The sequence below is a fragment of the Zootoca vivipara genome, chromosome 11 (assembly GCF_965207765.1).
Source record: "Zootoca vivipara chromosome 11, rZooViv2.hap1.1, whole genome shotgun sequence".
NCBI lineage: Eukaryota > Metazoa > Chordata > Lepidosauria > Squamata > Lacertidae > Zootoca > Zootoca vivipara.
In genome coordinates, this window is record NC_142594.1 from 17,815,872 (window position 1) to 17,834,041 (window position 18,170).

General features: G+C 44.8%; 1 protein-coding gene across 4 annotated transcripts in view; it reads left to right on the forward strand.

Annotated features, from left to right (window-relative positions):
• THRB (thyroid hormone receptor beta) overlaps positions 1-18,170 on the forward strand; it is a 186,135-nt gene that overhangs the window by 10,519 nt on the left and 157,446 nt on the right. For 2 of the 4 annotated variants that reach the window (XM_060280665.2, XM_035128987.3), the window contains exon 1: positions 5,890-6,601. The exons of the other annotated variants lie outside the window; for them this stretch is intronic. The gene's annotated coding sequence lies outside the window, so the exon portion shown is untranslated. Of the gene's footprint in view, positions 1-5,889; positions 6,602-18,170 lie in introns of those variants that run through there. 4 annotated transcript variants of the gene reach the window in all.

Here is an 18,170-nt window from a genome sequence, read left to right on the forward strand (position 1 = left end):
GCATTGATTTATATGACTTGCTTATGGTGAAGGCACAAAAACAAATCATGCAGCTGGCTTCGTATTGATCTTGCCAGCTAGTGTAGACATTTTTAAAAATTAGAAGTTTTTTGAGAAGCTCGCCCACATTCACATTGTAGGAGAGTTCTTTCCATTTCTGGTTTCATTATGTTTGTATGTGACTCATTCTTGGCAGAAGGAGAGAGACTCAATTTATATTTTAATTTAATCATCAACATTAAATGATATGAAATTGCAAGTACCTCTTAATATTCCTGCAGTTATTTTTTTTAAAGATTAGTCATTGTTTTTATACCTAGCAGGTGTCCAAACCTCTTAGCTAATATTTCACCTTTATGAAGGCTATATTGTGCCCTTTTTATACTCCTCCAGCCTGTCTTGAATCAATGGGTTGGATCCAGACGTGCTGTTATGTGAATGTAAGGGCTCCTTCCATTCATGGAAGTGATTCAAATTGGGTATTCCTATGGGCTAGGAGGCCATTTTTGCCACTTCCCACTCCTGCCTGCAGATTCCAGCCGCACTTCCCACATTGTTCTGGAGGGTTCTCCAACCTTCCAGATCATATAATTCACTTCAATTGCACAAAACTGAAGTTCCCATATGTGCTTTAATCCCTCCTGGAAAATACTGAGAGGATGGAGTCATCTCAATTTATCTGCCCTTGGTTCCAAATGAAGTAAGGGGGACGAGTTAACTCCTAACTAATTTGTCCCATTGAGGACAAGAGCAGTTGTCTTGGTGTTGAATGGATCCAACACCATGTTGTAATAAATGGTGAAATGATGGGCAGGGTATTTGGAAAATAACAACAAACCATTCTTTCACAACTGTTGCACTAATATTATGATATCCTCTTAGTCAGGCACCCCCAAACTTTGGCCCTCCAGATGTTTTGGACTACAATTCCATTCTTCCCCGACCACTGGTCCTGTTAGCTAGGGATCATGGGAGTTGTAGGCCAAAACATCTGGAGGGCCGCAGTTTGGGGATGCCTGTTCTTAGCTATTTATCCTTTAGATGTACTAAATCTTTTCTTGAGCCCGAAACATCCTACTTTGCCTCATCACAGAGAAAACACATTAGCACCCATTATCTTCCTTCCAGGGGGAAAAGAATTTGGATGTAAATGACGTCTCAGTTAGAGATTATTTCTGACAGGTCGATAGGGAAGCAAAATGTCCTGTTGCATTTCACGTCTGTCGAGAGTCCTTTAAATTCATTTGTGTTTAATGGATTTAATGAAGGCTTGTGGATGCTCCACACATTACGTTTCCCAGCATACATTATCATCTCCCTATTTGAAAAGTGTGTACTTCATAAGCATGGAAGTCTGGACAGTGTGTTTTCCTTTCTGGTTGCATGTCCCAGGAACGTGCTAAGAGGAAGGCATGCTTGGCAAATCCACACCGTGATCACCTCCCGCATGGAAACCAATGTCCCCACTGTGGAAGGACGTGTGGATCCAGAATTGGCCTCCACAGTCACTTACAGACCCATTGTTAAAACCGTGTTTATGGAAGGCAATCTTACTTGGCTACGAGTGATCACCAAGGAAGAAGAAGAAGTCCCGGGAAGCTACCACACATGCACCTGAAGCAGTGGTTTGGGTTTTGCAGAAAATTCTGAATTGGAAAAGCATAACTTGCACTGGGGGGAAATTCAGTTTGCACTGGAAAAAGCTCAGATGCTCCAGAGAGTGCTATAATTTACTATGTTTCTTTTACTTGTACAAGGGCACAAAGCTAAGAACTTTGGGTGCTGAAATTTGGAAATATTAGTACAACGAACTCCTTCTCTCACACCTCAGCACCCTCTGACTTGTGCAGGGGAGGCATTGTTAGGAACTAGGACCTCAGAAATCAGTGGCGTAAGCATGCGCAGAGTGCACCTGCCTCCCGAATGAGGAACCTCTGTTGATACTTAATAAGATGATTCCATAACAGGTATCCTTTGTGCGAATAGCAGATCTTATAGTCAGTAGTTTAGCTAACCACAGCAACTGGTTGATAATCCAGTTCTGCAGTTGCGCCAAGTGGTTTGCATAAGAACATAGGAGTCCCACTTTGGTCAGGTCAAAGGTCCATCATTCTGTCCTCACAGTGGCCTGTCAAACACCCATACATACAGAAACAATTTTTGGAACTTAAAGATAAACAGGAATAGCAAACCTCCACACGTCCCTCAAAGTGCTACGAGCTGTGTGGTGGTGTGGCCTTCAAGGAAACAGCTCTGAGCATGTCCAGAACAAATTACAAGGCTAATGGGTCTGCCATGGCAGCACATGGGCTTCATTTTGGGGGGGGCTTTATGTGTGTGGGGGGGCAGAACCGAGTTATCTGTGACACAATTGGTCAGTTAGTTAAGTATTTTTATTTATTTATTTACTTGATGGGGGGCAGCTGTCCCCCTGCACCCTCCAACTATGCCCATGTAGCAACAGCCCTACGAATGTTATATTCTGTGGATGGATTGCCACAATGATGCCAGGAGGCTGGGGGAACCTGCAAAACTAGGGATAAGGAGCCTGCAGCTCTAGTTACATATACATTTATCATGTTTCTTCTTCTTCAGGGAAGCAGATGGGGAGGACCTCTTGGCTGTAGCAGTGCTTTTGGATTGGGAGTGGCTGAACCAGTGTAGAGAACTTGACTGGCTAGAGCAGGGGTGGCCAACTCCCAAGAGACTGCAGTCTACTCACAGAGTTAAAGACTAGCAGTGATCTACCCCCTTTTGGGGGGTTCAGGTCATAGTTGTTGAACGTTTTTTAGGGAAGAGGGAAGTCCGTTTCTTGGGTGTTCAGGTCAAACTTGTTGAGCTTCTTTTAGGGAGAAGGGAAGGCCCGTTTTAGGGGGTGAAGGGCCAAAATGTTGAGCTTTTTTTAGGGGAGCCAAAGTTGTTCAGCTTCTTTGGGGGGAGCCACTGATCTACCAGTGATCTACCACAGATGTCCAGTGATCTACCAGTAGATCACGATCTACCTGTTGGACGTGCCTGGGCTAGAGAATAAGAATCACAGCAAATCATAGAATGGTAGCGTCGGAAGGGACCACAAGGGACATCTAGGCCAACCCCCTGCAATGCAGGACTCTTTTGCCCAACGTGAGACTTGAACCCACAACCCTGAGATTAAGAGTCTCATGCTTTTCTGACTGTGATTGACTATAAACTCAAATGGAAAGAGATGAATGTCAACACGACAGGAAAGAGCGTGGCGTTGAGATTTTGGGGTTTTTTTTTTGTTTGTGCTTGACATCTCAATTAGGGCAATGTCCCAGTATACCAGCCTCTCCTGGAAAGCAAAAATGGAGAGACTGAGCCTTAAATGAAACAATCACTGCGTATGTCTTGGCCATCACTACATTATCAATGGCATGCAAGTAATTCCTATGTCAGGAAGTATAAAAGGGAAGACAAAATGTATGTTCTCAGCCAGAAAAAGGATATTGGAGGGTTGCTGTCAGAATTCTGCATTATCTGGTTCTTTCTTCCACAGAAATTTTGTCACCATTGATCATTCATATGTGTGAGGGACAGAAGCTATAGACAGCCGCCTCCCATCTTAACCACAATCTCGTCGCCAAGCGCAAGTGGGAGCGGGGAGGGGGATGTCTCTAGCGAGGAATCAGGAAGTAGGAGCCAGGGCTTGGGCAAGGTAGCCGAGCCAAGGCGCCGCTTGGGAACGGAAGGGGGAAGCAGGGAAACAGCGGGAAGAAGACCGATCCCAGCGACCCCGGAATCACGCAGGAAACGTCGTGGGCGGAGATTTAGTATCCCCAGGCTTCTTTGCTGGAGGAAAACGCGGGAATCTCCATTCGGAGGTTCTGCACCCGACTAACAACATGTACATAGCACTGTTTCAGCACTGTAAATAGACTGCACTAAATAAAAGGATAAAAATGCAGAGCTGTGAGGAGTCGTTACTCTAGAGTAGCCACCAGCGCCACTGTGACAATATGGTTGGCTTACTGACCCCCCCCCCGGTAACCCTCAAGCTACTGTATCTGGAAAAGTCACCCCCAAATATGGGACTGAGCTTTTTATGTGTATAGATCCATGCTCCTGAGAAGCACCCTAACAGCTGCGCCATTTGCATGTATACTTGCCCTGTTTCGTTTTCTGGCACGGCAATGAATTGCACCTGCCAGTTGGTTAATTCAGGGCATGAGAGGAAGCGCTTGTGACCTGGGCACATGGAAATGTTGCACTACAGCCGAGGAAGATGTGTGTGTGTGTTTTAGTGTGGGGAGAAATAACGTTATTACCTAACAACAAAGACAAAATAGAAAAAAATTCCTTCAGTAGCACCTTAAAGACCAACTAAGTTTTTATTTTGGTATGAGCTTTCGTGTGCATGCACACTTCTTCAGATACACTAGAAACAGAAGTGTCAGACCCTGCACACGAAAGCTCATACCAAAATAAAAACTTAGTTGGTCTTTAAGGTGCTACTGAAGGAATTTTTTTTCTATTTTGCTTCGACTCAGACCAACACGGCTACCTACCTGTAACTAAAACAAAGACAAAGTTTAAGGCAAACTGTAGGTTTACAAAAGATACAGTGGCACCTCGGTTTATGAACACAATTGGTTCTGGAAGTCTGTTCATAAACTGAAGCGTTCACAAACTGAAGCAAACTTTCCCATTGAAAGTAATGGAAAGTGAATTAATCCGTCCGCGGCGTTCATAAACCGAAAATTCGTAAACCGAGGTGTTCATAAACCGAGGTTCCACTGTAAAGGCAGGCTCAGATTACCTTCCACAGAAACGTAAAGTAGACCTCAGTTGTGTTGGTGTTTGGAGGTCTAGGCCATAGTTCATATTAAAGATTACTGTGTATAGATCTATAATGGGAGAGAATGCACAAGCTCGCAGACACTTTTACAACAGACATTTCAGGCCATACATGAGTCATCTCTTAGGTACTGAAGTCCTCAACGCTGAAAGAGGTAAAGTGGAACTCGCTTAACTCTTAAAAATACAAGAGAGAGAGAAAGTAATTCAGTTGCAAGTCTAAGGCCCTGTGCATTGTGACATCCTGGACACAGCTGGGAATGTTACCCTGCGGGCATATTTTAATTAGCAACATAATTGTTTGCATTAAAGCAGAAACTGGAGAGGTATCCTGTCATTTGTATACCTGTTTCAAATAAGAAAGGCAATAACGCCAACTTATAAAGCTACCTGTAACCTAGGCTTGCCACACCTTGTGCTCTTCAGATGATGCTAGAATACAACTCCCATCAGCTGTGCTTGCTGGGGGACTGATGGGAGTTGGAGTCTGGCAGCAGCTGGAGGGCACCAGGATGGCGAAGGGTGTTGTCAGGAAATCAGGACCAGAGCAATTTAACTGCAATTTCAGCTGGTGATTTATTTATTTATTTTTTTAAAAAATCTGCAGCACCAAAGAAAAGCTCAGAATCACTTTTAAACTGGAAAGTATTTTTAAAACTCAGATCTAAACCTGAACTGCTTTTTAACCATTGAAAGAAATAATTGTTAAATTACTGCAGTTTTCTAGTGCATTTGAAATATTCCTTATTTTATAAAATCAGTTAACAATAAAAAAAATCTCTCTGACAAAGCTGAAGAACATAAAATTAGCATATATGGGTCTCTGTGCAGATTGTGCTCTCTTCATCTTCTTTATAAATAGATAAGGACCTGCATCTAAGCTCTTGCTCCACCCTGCCCCACCCCTCCAAAATTTCCCGGGGTGTGCGTGGGAGATTCATCTAATTGCATTAAATAATTTTTTGAAAAGCGCAGTATAAACATCCCCCCTGGAGAGCGGCCCAGGTTCCCTTGGGAGAGTTGCGGAAGTGCTGCGCCAGCAGCGCCACATGTGAAGCCTCGCCTTGGCACAGTCTGGCACTTGGGCAAGGCATCTCTCCCCGACTTCCTTTGCCGGGCAGATATGAAGCACACAGCCCCAGGGGAGTGAGGGCAGCCGGATCCTCGGCCGGGGCTCCTGGCGCAGCAATTAAAGCCTCCCGTTTCCGATTGGATAAGTGACCGGGGGTTGGTCTAGATGACCCCCGGGGTTCCCGATTCTCCACGCTCCTAAAGGTGGGCAGCCCTAGCTTAGCCCAAGAGGCAGGTTTCCCCGTGGGCTCGCCTGCTGCGCGTCCCCAGGAGCAGATCCACGCGTGACGCGCGCCTGGCTGGCTCAGCTGCGCCCTGCGGGGCAGAGCCGGATTCCCGTTTCCCCCCAGCTGCGCGCGGGCGTCGCCTGCCTCCCCACCCCCGGCGATCGTGGGGCGGGCGGACGGGAGCTGAGTCCTCCTCCTCGCCGCTGCGCCTCCGGCTCCCGGTGGGGCGCGTGGAGAGAGGGGGAAACCAGGTCACCAGCGCCGAGACAGACAAACCGGCTGGGGAAGGCAGTGGGGCTGGGGCGGACTCAGGTGGGGAGAAGAAGGCGAAGGAGGAGAAGGAGCAGAGGGCCGAGGAGGCGGCAGGACTCCCCCCATCGGCGGCGGCGTCAGCAGCGGCGCGCCTTCGACGGGCAGAAGCCCCAGCCGGGGCAGGACGCGCAGGCAAGAGGAGACCCGCGACGGCCGCGCTGCCGGATTTGCTCGCGGTGAGTGAGTGCCCGGGCTTTTTTTTTTTTTTTAAGCAAGGCAATCCGGAGTTGTTGTTGTTGGAGGAGGGGGGTCCAGTCCACCCGACGGATCATCCCCTCCTGACCCGGACTTCTGGGGCAGGAGTTCACAGCTGGACTTCGCCGCGCTGCCAGATGTTGGGTATTTTTAGCACCCGCTTGGCTTCGATCGTCTGAAGCGCGTCGTAGGCTCGCTCTCGCCCGGGTGGGTTGTGCTGTTGTCTCCCCCCCCTTCCTTTCCCCGAAGGTTTTCCGCGGTCGCGCTTCCCACGCAGCGCCTTGCGATTGTTTACCGAGGAAGCGGAGCCTCGTTCTCTCTGCATTTTAGTATTTATCATTGGAAAGATGTGGAGGGGGGAAGTAGCTGCAGAATGTGTGTGTACATATTTATATTTATGTGTGTATGTGCGCGCGCGCGTTTAAATCCGACCCCCCCCCCTTCAAGCAGCCGAGCGGGGTTTTCCAGACTGGCGTTTGTTGGATGGAGCAGAATATTTCATCACAGGGCTTTTGGATTATTTATTTTTTGCAATTAAAAATACATTTCCCTCCCTCCCTCCTCCTCCTCCTCCTCCTTTTTATTAAGGGCTTGATGGCTCCGCACGGCGTATGCTGCTCAGTTGTTGACAAAAAGAAAAATCTGTGTTTTTAAAAGAAAGGTCTCTGGCATAGTTGGTGCGGGCGCGATGCACGGAGCGGGTGGAAGTTTCCATGATGAGTAAGTTGTGTGAGCGCGGATCCTGGAGGGAGAGGCGCGCGGAGACGCGGGCTGGGGTGCGGGGACCCCGGCTGCGCTGCCGCCTGCCTGCCTGCCTGCCGGGCGGGTTCGGGGTGGTGGGTGCGGGAGACGCCTCCCTGCGGAAAGTGGGTGGCTCCCTTTCCCCCCTTGCGTGCTTGTCAGTTGCAGCGCTTCAGAATTGCCTCCTTGGAAAAGGCATCCCTTGCAAGGTTTATTTCTGCAGCAGTGCCAAATAAACAAGGAGAAATGCTATACTTAAAAAAAAAAGCACGAAAAAAGTTCCAGCTAATTAACAAGTTTTTAACAAAAGAGTAGGGGAAAACCCAAAACTATTAATTAGTAATATTTATTTATTTTTATTTATTATATTTGTTTAGCACCCTTCATCCACAGATCTGGTGGCAGTTCGCAGCATAAAAATACAAGACAAAAACATAAAAAAATTCTTCAGTTTAAAAAGTGCATCTTAGGGAAAATTTCTCAAAGTTTATTATTAGTTATGAATGTTTATATCTCACGCTTCAACAAGGTTCCCTCCCCCCGGGCAGCTTATTAATATCAATAAAATAATCCATTGCTGCTTTATTACATTTATTTCCCCCCCCTTCCTTCAACCCAGGATAGCCAACATAATAATAAAGAACCAGACAAAAAATAAAAAAATTCCTTCCAGTAGCACCTTAGAGACCAACTAAGTTTGTCATAGGTATGAGCTTTCGTGTGCATGCACACTTCTTCAGAACACTGCGCCATACCAACACGGCTACCTACCTGTAACTAATAAAGAACCAGATTTGCACTGTAGTTCGAAGACTGGGGGGTGGTGAACCTCTTCAGCCATGAAGCTCATTGGGTGAGGTTGGCTTTGCCATTTTCTCTCCGTCTAAGCTACCTCGGAGGGTTGTTGTTAGGATATAAGAGGGAAGGGAGAACACTCCACGTTGTCTTGTGCTCTTATGAGGAAATAAATAAATATTCCAGTCTCAAAAGAAAACAGCGAGATAGGGTATCACGGCGGTCCAACATGCACACAGCCCTCAAGGTCTTTTTTCGGTGGTCCTTGGCAACATTTGATGCCCACCCCCAGAGCCCTTGTGCTGCGTTCCCAAAGCCAAGTAAGTGAGGTGCTGGGCTTTGGGAAGGAGGCGTGAGGCTCGGACAGGGTCCTAGTTAGGCCTGCAGCCTCCTTCCGAAAACCTAGTCAGTGCCTTCCCAGCTTTGAGAAGAAGACGGGAGGGCTGTAGGACCCAGCCAGAGCCTCGCACATCCCTTTAAAAAAAAGGTTTCTGCTATAATTTATTCAACTTTTTTAAAAAATAATTTTTATTAGTTTTACATAAAAGTTGTACACCATAAATATAACATTTCCAAACATTAAAAAGGGGGTTCTTTTGAACCTTGAGACCCCCTTTCCTCCCTCTGTGGGTTCAAATTCTAAATTTTATTCCTGCATCTTTTACTGTAATCTATCTCAGTGTTTCTCAACCAGTGTGCCTCCAGATGTTTTGGGACTACAACTCCCATCATCCCTAGCTAGCAAGACCAGTGGTCAGGAATGATGGGAGTTGTAGTCCCAAAACATCTGGAGGCACACTGGTTGAGAAACACTGATCTATCTATTATACAACCATAATATTCAAAATCCATGTTACTTTGCAGGTGTCATTGTATTCCTGCCAATGCTTCCAACTGTTTACAGTAGTCCAGGCATCCCCAAACTGCAGCCCTCTAGATGTTTTGGCCTACAAATCCCATGATCCCTAGCTAACAGGACCAGAGGTCGGGGAAGATGGGAATTGTAGTCCAAAACATCTGGAGGGCCGAAGTTTGGGGGTGCCTGCAGGAGTCTCTCAAATATGTTAGAAAGTTATTCCAGTCCTTTAAAAAAAAATACTTGGTCTTCCTGTTTTCTGATCTTTCCTGCCAGTCTTGCCATTTCTGCATCTTCCATCAGCTTGGTATGCCACTCTTCTCTGGTCGGTAGTTCTTTCCATCTCTGGGCAAGAAGCACCCTTGATGCTGTCGTTACCTACACAAACAGTTGCTTATTTTCTTCTGGTAGTTCCGCACCTATAATGCCTAACAAAAAAGCCTCTGGTTTTTGTTTTTTTAAAGATATCTTAAACATTTTTTTCAGCTCATTATATATCATTTCCCAGAAAGCTTTTACCACCCCACATGACCACCACAGAGCCTCGCACATCCTTAGCTCCTTGGCAGGGCAGCAAGGTCTGGCAGTGTGTGTTAAATTTTGGCCTCACAACCTCACGCCGAGCAACAAGGCAGCGGGCTGCCCACAGGTTCTGTGTCGAAGTACTATTGAGGCCTGCTTGGTATGAAAGGTTGGACCGCCCTGGGTTAGATGGAGAGATAGCTGCTGGCCAAAATGAATCCAGTTTGGGAGTAGCCTACCCCAAACCTATGGTCCCACCAGAGACTGAGGAACCCCAACTTCCATCAGCCCTAACAGAATGCTCAGGGAAGATGGGAGTTGTAGTGTGGCAGTGTTTGGGGGGGCCACGGTTTCCCCATCCTTGTTCTGACTCTTGATTACAAATAGCACAGAAGCAGTGGCAATACTGGAATATCCAAGTTAACGACAGTCGCCATTCTTGCTGGTGGCTGCAGAAGTTGGGCCATCTGTGATGAATCATTCTCCTGATAAGATCTGTCTAGCTGCTGCTTGCTTTCTAAGAAGGAAGGGACTCTTCTAGAAAGGCGCTCCTTCTCAGATGCTTTGAGTCCCACCTTTCTCAGATATGCTGTGCAGCCGGTGAGTAATTCAGGGGTGAGGGAAAGGACTCGAGACAGGCTCAAGGACACTTTCTTCCCTGGCCAGTACACCACAGGTTACCTAAGGCCCTAACCAGCTTGGACCAGGTGTCTTGAAGGGCTTTCTGCTTCTCCTGTGTGGATCCACCTGGCCTTTAAAATTTGCTATTTCATCCTCCCTGAACGTGCCGCTGCCTTTGCATCGTTGGTGGCAGTGTACAACCATAAGATGAGCCTAGTATTTGTGCTAGCCAGGACAGAAGGTGGAGACACACTGTTTTGCTCCTGAACCTCCAGGTTTTCACCATTGGTTTTTTTGGGGGGGGGATTATGCTAGCTCTGATCATGGAGAATGAAGATTCCATGGAACCAGTGGATTCAAGGCTACATCTGTCCCACCTCCACCAATGGAACACCCCATTCCTGGATCTGTCACCATCTCCAGCCAACAGGAAAGACAGGCACCTCTTGAACTAAGCCTGCATAACCCTTTGTGGGTACAGCGGGGTCCTCCATGGTGGAGGTCTTCGCCCTTGCGATGGAGCTCGTCCTCAACTCCTCTAGCCAGCCAGTCTAGTGGTTAGGAATCTTCTGCCCAGATCTCTCCCCCTCTAGTTGCATTCAGCTGGTGTTTGAAGAGATTTCTCTTTAAGCAAACCTTTGATTCTGTTGTTGCTGAGTTTAATCTAATTTATCTACTCTTAGTTTGGCTCTCTGCACCGTTGTGTTTTTGATGTTGCTTTTGTTTTTGCTAATCGTTTTAATGACAGCTTATTTTTCTGTTTGTTTTTCCCATGTTAACCGCTTTGACCAACTCCTTTCGGAAGGGAAAGGTGGAGTGTAATCCCCCCTTTAATGTATAAATGTAATTGGATTTAGTAGCGAACATTCCCCAGACGGGGGCAGGTAAGGGGCTTCGGGCACTTAGAGGGAGGCCGTCTGGGCTGCAATCTGGGCGCTTCTTGCATATGTGCAGCGCCGACCGCACGTCGGACCACACGATGTAAACGAGCCGGACTGAAGTCGCCGGCAACTCTGGGAAATGGGGGGGCGCTGGAGAGATATTTGCACCACAGCGCAGGATATGCTTAAGACGGCCCTGGGGATGGTTTTTACTGACCAAGGCATGGTCTTAAAGTCTGACACGTTGGGTTCAGAACTGATACCAGGAAGAGGAAATGACTGTGATAATATACGGTGTGTTAAACACACCTTTAAAAACGTTTACTTGGGCCTTAAAGGTGTCTGACTGGCAACATCAGACACTGTGTCTTTTATTTAGCCACAAAGCAAGTATTTAATGGACCACAGCAAAACAAGATTCCTCAGGGTAGGTCCGATCCTGTGGTTAGAAGATTTTAGAGATCAGGCCGTCAACTTCCTGGCAAGAAGCCTCCTCAAACAGAGTCTGGGAAAGATGTTGGGGAAAATATAGTTGAGTCTCCATAGTTTGTGCAGCATTTGGAGTCTACTTGGTCAGAGTTACTGAGAGCCAGTTTCAGTCATGGTTTTTGTGGTATGATGGCCTTTCCACTAGTATCTGGCTGGAGATCATCATCTCCAACTTTGTGTTGTCCGTTTAGGCTGCAATCGATTTATTCCTTAACTCTTCCATTGATTCTTATGGGCATATTCTGGAGTAGCTTGTATTTAGCAGCTGTCATTTGATGTGTCTTGATGTGAACTTCATGCATCATGGTTGACATCAAATATTTCTTGCTAGCTCCCCTCCCCATGTGGGCATCCTCCCCACTTTGCATTCTGCACTGGCTGAATCAAAGGATCCTGATGTTGTACTATGTTGATTCCATTGGGGGAAGGAGATGGGATTGCAAACTTTGAACATTTCAGTGGCTTGCAGAGAAAAGGAATGAGCACACAAGGCATTGGAGTCAGCAAGTGGAGATGTAGTAGAGGCTAGAAACGATGGCAAAGGACAAGGAACTCTGTGGATTGCAAATATTTCTTAACACCAGAAGCCCCAGCTGGGACCTTATTGTTTCTTATATTTTGTAAAGGTGCGATGCAAATGAGCATTTTATCAGAGTTACATGTACTAGACCAGGCATCCCCAAACTGCGGCCCTCCAGATGTTTTGGCCTACAACTCCCATGATCCCTAGCTAACAGGACCAGTGGTCGGGGAAGATGGGAATTGTAGTCCAAAACATCTGGAGGGCCGAAGTTTGGGGATGCCTTTACTAGACGTTTTCTTCATGATTTGTAAAGGGATGGCAATAATAGGATGTATAGTGTTTTTATTGACTGAATGGGGAATTGATCCCTGGTCTAAGCAGGCAAAGTTCCTCCGTTTGTAAATGCTACCACACCAGTTCTTACATGACCTTACACAAATAATGATAATATTACTTAGCTGCTTTGCTACACGGGAAAATCAAGATAAGAGTTCTGCCCAAATTGCTGTGTTACGCACTGTTTAGTTAGTATATCTCAAGGTCTCCTGATCACAGTGACAATTGCTAATCTTTATATACAGTATTAAGTTATTTACATACTGGTTTGATTCCATTAATTTTCACAGGTGGCCCACCCTCCTCAGTGGTAGTTCCATATAGTTTTCAAATACGCGAGGTAGAAAATTGAGGCAGAGAGATTGTACCTTGGCCAAGGCCACCCATTCAGCCCATCAGGTACAAAATTGTACTCATCTGCTCCTATGCTGTGGCCACTGGATTTCACTACCCATTATATGACCTCGCCAAATAGCTTTAGGCAAGCTTCTCCCTTCCTCCACTCTTATTGGTACTGACAGTTTAATTTAAAAGGCCCATCTAACAACATTTGAGATCCCAAGCTTACTTTTCTTCTACTCTGTTTTGGGTGACAGAGGCCTTACTTGAAAACAAAAGTAGGTAGGCTGGTGTTTTTCAACCTCTGGTTTCACTATCACGTCATGGAAAAAAACTAGTGTAAGATAGGGTGACCATTCTTCAGCCTGAGGGCCACGTTCCATCATGGGCCATCTTTTGAGGGACATCATGCCCATGGAGGGAGTGGCCTGGGGCAAACGTGGGCAGAGGAAATAGATGTGACTTTCATATTTGCATCACAAGCTAATTTTCAGCCACGCAAAAGTCGAGAGGTTTCTACACCTGTCTCCTTCGAGGCAAACAATAAGCGTCGAGGGAAAAGTACCCAAGGAGGGTGTGAAGTAGAGCATGGGGAGAGGCGTAATTCAAGGAGAGGGGTGTAGTTAGATGACAATATAGCAAGGTCTTGAGGGTTGCATTTGGGCAGGCAAAGGCAAACTCAGCCCTCCAGATGTTTTGGGACTACAACTCCCATCATCCCTGACCACTGGTCCTGTTAGCTAGGGATCATGGGAGTTGTAGTCCCAAAACATCTGGAGGGCCGAGTTTGCCTATGCCTGCATTTGGACCTCCCAAGGTTTGAGAGTCCTCTCTCTTGCTCTAGACTTATCAGGGTGGATTTGATTTAAATCAATTCGATTTCAATCACGATTTCATTCACTAGTCAGTAGGACTTGATTTAAATCATTTTTTTTTTACAGAAAAACTCATTCTTGCTGGTATCATCTTAATATTTACAACCAGATGAAGAGTATGGTAGTTTTTTACTGTTACAGTAATAAAAATTACTGATTTGGTTATGCTATCAGAAATACATAGACAAATAATTATGAAATTATTGTGAGGTTTAATACATTAACTGTTTATATTTGGAAAACTTTTCTGCTGTACTTTATTGGGAGGAGAAAAACAATCATTTCCTTAAGAACAATTTAAACAATTTATTTAACTAAAACAATAATGTTATAGCATATGTATCCATGTTTGTTAACTGATGTGGTTAAACAATTAAAAAACAACAACAACCTTAGACTGAGTTTTAGCACACATTGAAAACTTAAAACAAATCCTTATTTCCTGATGAATAGCCTTTGGACTATAATGTAACTTAAATAGAAAACTATCTTGAATGATTCCCCCCCCCAAAAAACATTTTATTTTAAAAATCCAATTAAAATAAAAAATTGGTTTTTTTATTTAAAAAAATCATTGATTTTTATCCATCCTGAGACTTATGCAGCTATATATTACAAGGAAATATAGGTAGCTGTATTTTAGGTAAGCTTGTCCAAAATTGCACATCTTCATATTGACAAACCCCTGGTCCTTTTTAAAGCGATGGCAGAGTCTCCTCGTACGCAATCTGAAATAGACTGAAGAAGACTGTATCCTCCTGTGAAAAGCAGACAGAGATTTGCTTTCTTAAAATTAGTACTTGGAACACTCTTTTGCAGAGCTTTCCTCTTTGGTCTTCCCAAGAGAGCCCTCCTTAAAAGCCAATGTACATGTTCCATTTTCCACTTCTCTTGTGTAGACATTGAAATAAACACCAGCGCAGTACATTCAGGCTCCTGGCCACACAGTAAATCTTGCAGGCTACCATATTTGCCAGTGATGCAAGCTAAAAATAAAAATAAATGTGTTTATTATAAAAAGTCTTGGGTAATCAAACATGTAACAAACTGTATCTCATAACTTTACATAATGAGTTATGCTTCGTGCTGCTCCAGATTTTGTTTTCCGTTTATCTGCACGTAACCCTTGAGAGAATGTTTAAGTATGCACACTTAGGCTTGTATAAACTGTTTCCTTCAGACATTGAAAACATATGAAGGTGATTGCCTCTAAAGTCCACTGTGATTACTTTTTAAACGCTTATTGCTGAAGGGGGTAAATGTAGATTTCCAAGAACAGATGCACAAAAACTCGCAGATGTATTTTATTTATTTGTTTGTTTATTTGTAACAACTACAGCGTTTGTTACCAATTCCCCCTCCCTCTCTCCCATGCAGACCGGCACACAAATAATTTTTTACCTCTTTCTTACTATTCCCACATTCAGCTCACATGCACACAATAACACCAACATAGTATTCCTATACTAAAGGGACACGGGTGGTGCTGTGGTCTAAACCACTGAGCCTCTTGGGCTTGCCGATCAGAAGGTTGGCGGTTTGAATCCGTGCCACGGGATGAACTCCCGTTGCTCTGTCCCATCTTCTGCCAATCTAGCAGTTCAAAAGCACACCAGTGCAAGTAGATAAATAGGTACCACTGCGCTGGGAAGGTAAACGGCATTTCTGTGTGCTCTGGCACTCGTCACGGTCCTCCTTGTGCCAGTAGCGGTATAGTCCTGCTGGCCACATGACCTGGAAAGCTGTCTGTGGACAAACGCCAGCTCCCTTGGCCTGAAAGCAAGATGAGCACCGCAACCCCATAGTCACCATTGACTGGCCGTAACCATCCAGGGGTCCTTTACTTTTCCTGAAGAAGCCCAGAAACCCCTGGGAGCAAATCCAAGTTACAACCAGGAATGTACCTAAGGGTTGCTTAGGTTGGCCTTTGATATAAATTTGATATTAATGAGTTGTGTTGTGACGTGAGGTTTGTGATTTCAGCTCTCTTGACATAACATGCTGGAGACAGTTCTCTAGTAACACTTCTTTATTAAAGTAAACAAGACTGAGGTCTGAGGAGAGCAAAGCTACATTTATAGGGACAGGGGACTAGCTAGCAAGGGATACATTTTGATCCAAATACAGCAGCTTAAATGAACCAATAGTAGCTGTACCCCCTGGAACCAAAAGGCAGTTACTTTATCCTAATGCAAATACAGACAAGAATAATACAGATATAAAATCCTTTGACTCAATACACAACAAGTTGGGTTGCCATTTTTCAGAAAGTGAAAATCCTGGCTTTTGACCGGGAAATCCTGGACAAATTAATGGCATCATATGTGTTTCTGACATCTTGCTTGAATTTCCAAACCCCTGCTCTTTCGAAAACTCGATAGCTAGAATCTAAATATTAAATTCCCACCAGGACGATTTTTAACAACATTAAAAATACCCTCCAGCTTAATGCATGTGATGAGTTTTCCTCCACACCTAGATAAACAGAGCAAGCGTTACTGCTTAATTTGATCATAGGACAGGCAGATATCGAGCACCAGCAGTTAATTTTCAGAAATGAGTGCTGGTTCAGGGTTCACAGGCTGGCCAGGGAAGCATGTGACCTGTGGCAGGAGTTGGTGGCTGGTGTTGAGCCGGAAAAAGCGAGCTTCCTTTTGACTCCCTCCGAAGGAAGAGGGATTTCTATTCTGCTGAGAGGCAGGGGACCAAATACAGCTGCAGTCCCCACATGTTGCAGGCTGCATCATCAACTTTAGAGGGAAGACCAGCCTTCCAGTTGCCAGTATCCTGCCGTGCTGACTCATTTTGTCACACTGACTGATAGAGGTAATGAAAGGTGTGAAAACAAGCTGAGAGAGCGGAGAACATTGTGTGGCTTTGAAACGATTTTTACTGTTGCCGATGCAGTGATGTTATTAGAACTCTGCTTTAGAAAGGAATATCGGCGAAAACGATCCTCTTCAACCAGGCCTTGGGCTGGCTGACATTCCCTTTTTCAAGTGGGTTGTGGGAGAAGGAATTATCAGTACATGTTTTCGTTCCTATTTTTATTAAATATTTTGTGTTTTTTATAATGCAATTATAACCTGAGATATATGGATGAATGGAGGTATACAAATTCTAACAACAGCAGCAGCAGCAGCAACAACAACAACCAAACAACAACAACAACATAATAAATATTTATATCCCACCCATCTGACTAGGTTTCCCCAGCCACTCTGGGCAGCTTCCAACAAAATATAAAAAATACAGTACAACATTAAACATTAAAAAACTTCCCCAAAACAGGGCTGCCTTCAGATGTCTTCTAAAAGTCAGATAGTTCTTTATTTCCTTGACATCTGATAGAAGGGCATTCCACAGGACGGGTGCCACTACTGAGAAGGCCCTCTGCCTGGTTCCCTGTAATACAACAACTGATTTAACAACAACTGATTAAAAAAAACACATTTCGAATGTATTTTAAAATATTGGTAAGGCTGGTTACCTGTTGCAGTAAACACTGTGAGCCTGCATTTTATTTTTAATCCTCGTACACAGCATTAGAAAGGTTGTTTGAAGTTCTAAAAAGGTTATGCTATGGACTTGTGATACCAAGTGCTGTGTGGATTGGTGTGGCTTATTGAGAACAGAATAGACCATCTGAGTGAATAGCGCCGCTTTACAGTGACTGGAAATATTCAAACTGCTTGTTTGAACACAGTTGAAATAGAGAGAGAGAGAGAGTTGTGACTGCAGCCATTAGTCACAATCTAGCAAGGGACTCCCACAAGTACAGACAGATTTTTCCATGTTATATTTGTGAAATGATTATTTAGGTCATGGGGTCTGGATATGTGTGTGGTTTGCTGGATTGCAGCCTAGTGTTTCAGACTACAGTATATAATTTTTTCTGCCTCCTCCATTGAAGTGAATGGGGATTTCCTCTGTGCCCAGAGCATGCAAGAGGCTCTGGATCTGCTGGTTTTTAAAAATGTGGATCTGGAAATTGCCCAATAGCTTAACTTCATCTTATAATTTTGGCAAACATTAAGATTCACCTCAATGTTATTACCAGCAACAGTAAGACAAAATTAATAATAATATTCTTCATTGTGGACAGTAGCAGGAATTTCTTCCTCTTTTTCCAGTGCTTTGAATCCGCCTTCTTTCAAATTTCCCTATGCCATGTTGAAGAACTAAATGTGAAAGTACTTATGAAAGCACAATAGAAACCAGTGTTAATTACAGTGGACACTCGGGTTGCAAACGTGATCCGTGCAGGAGGCACGTTCGCAACCCGTAGTGCCGTATCTGCACACGCGCGAGTCGTCATTTGGTGCTTCTGTGCATGTGCAAAGCGCAATTTAGCACTTCTGTGCATGCACGAGCGCCAAAAACCAGGAAGTAACCCGTTCGGGTACTTCTGGGTTCGCGCGGTGCACAATCCGAAAAGACGCAACCTGAAGCGTCTGTAACCCAAGGTATGACTCTACTTCTCTTGCCTGAGCCAAACTTAGTTTACGTGGAACATTTCATGTTTAAGAGCTAATTCATTTCTGATAATTTTTTTAAAAAATTGAGTACTAG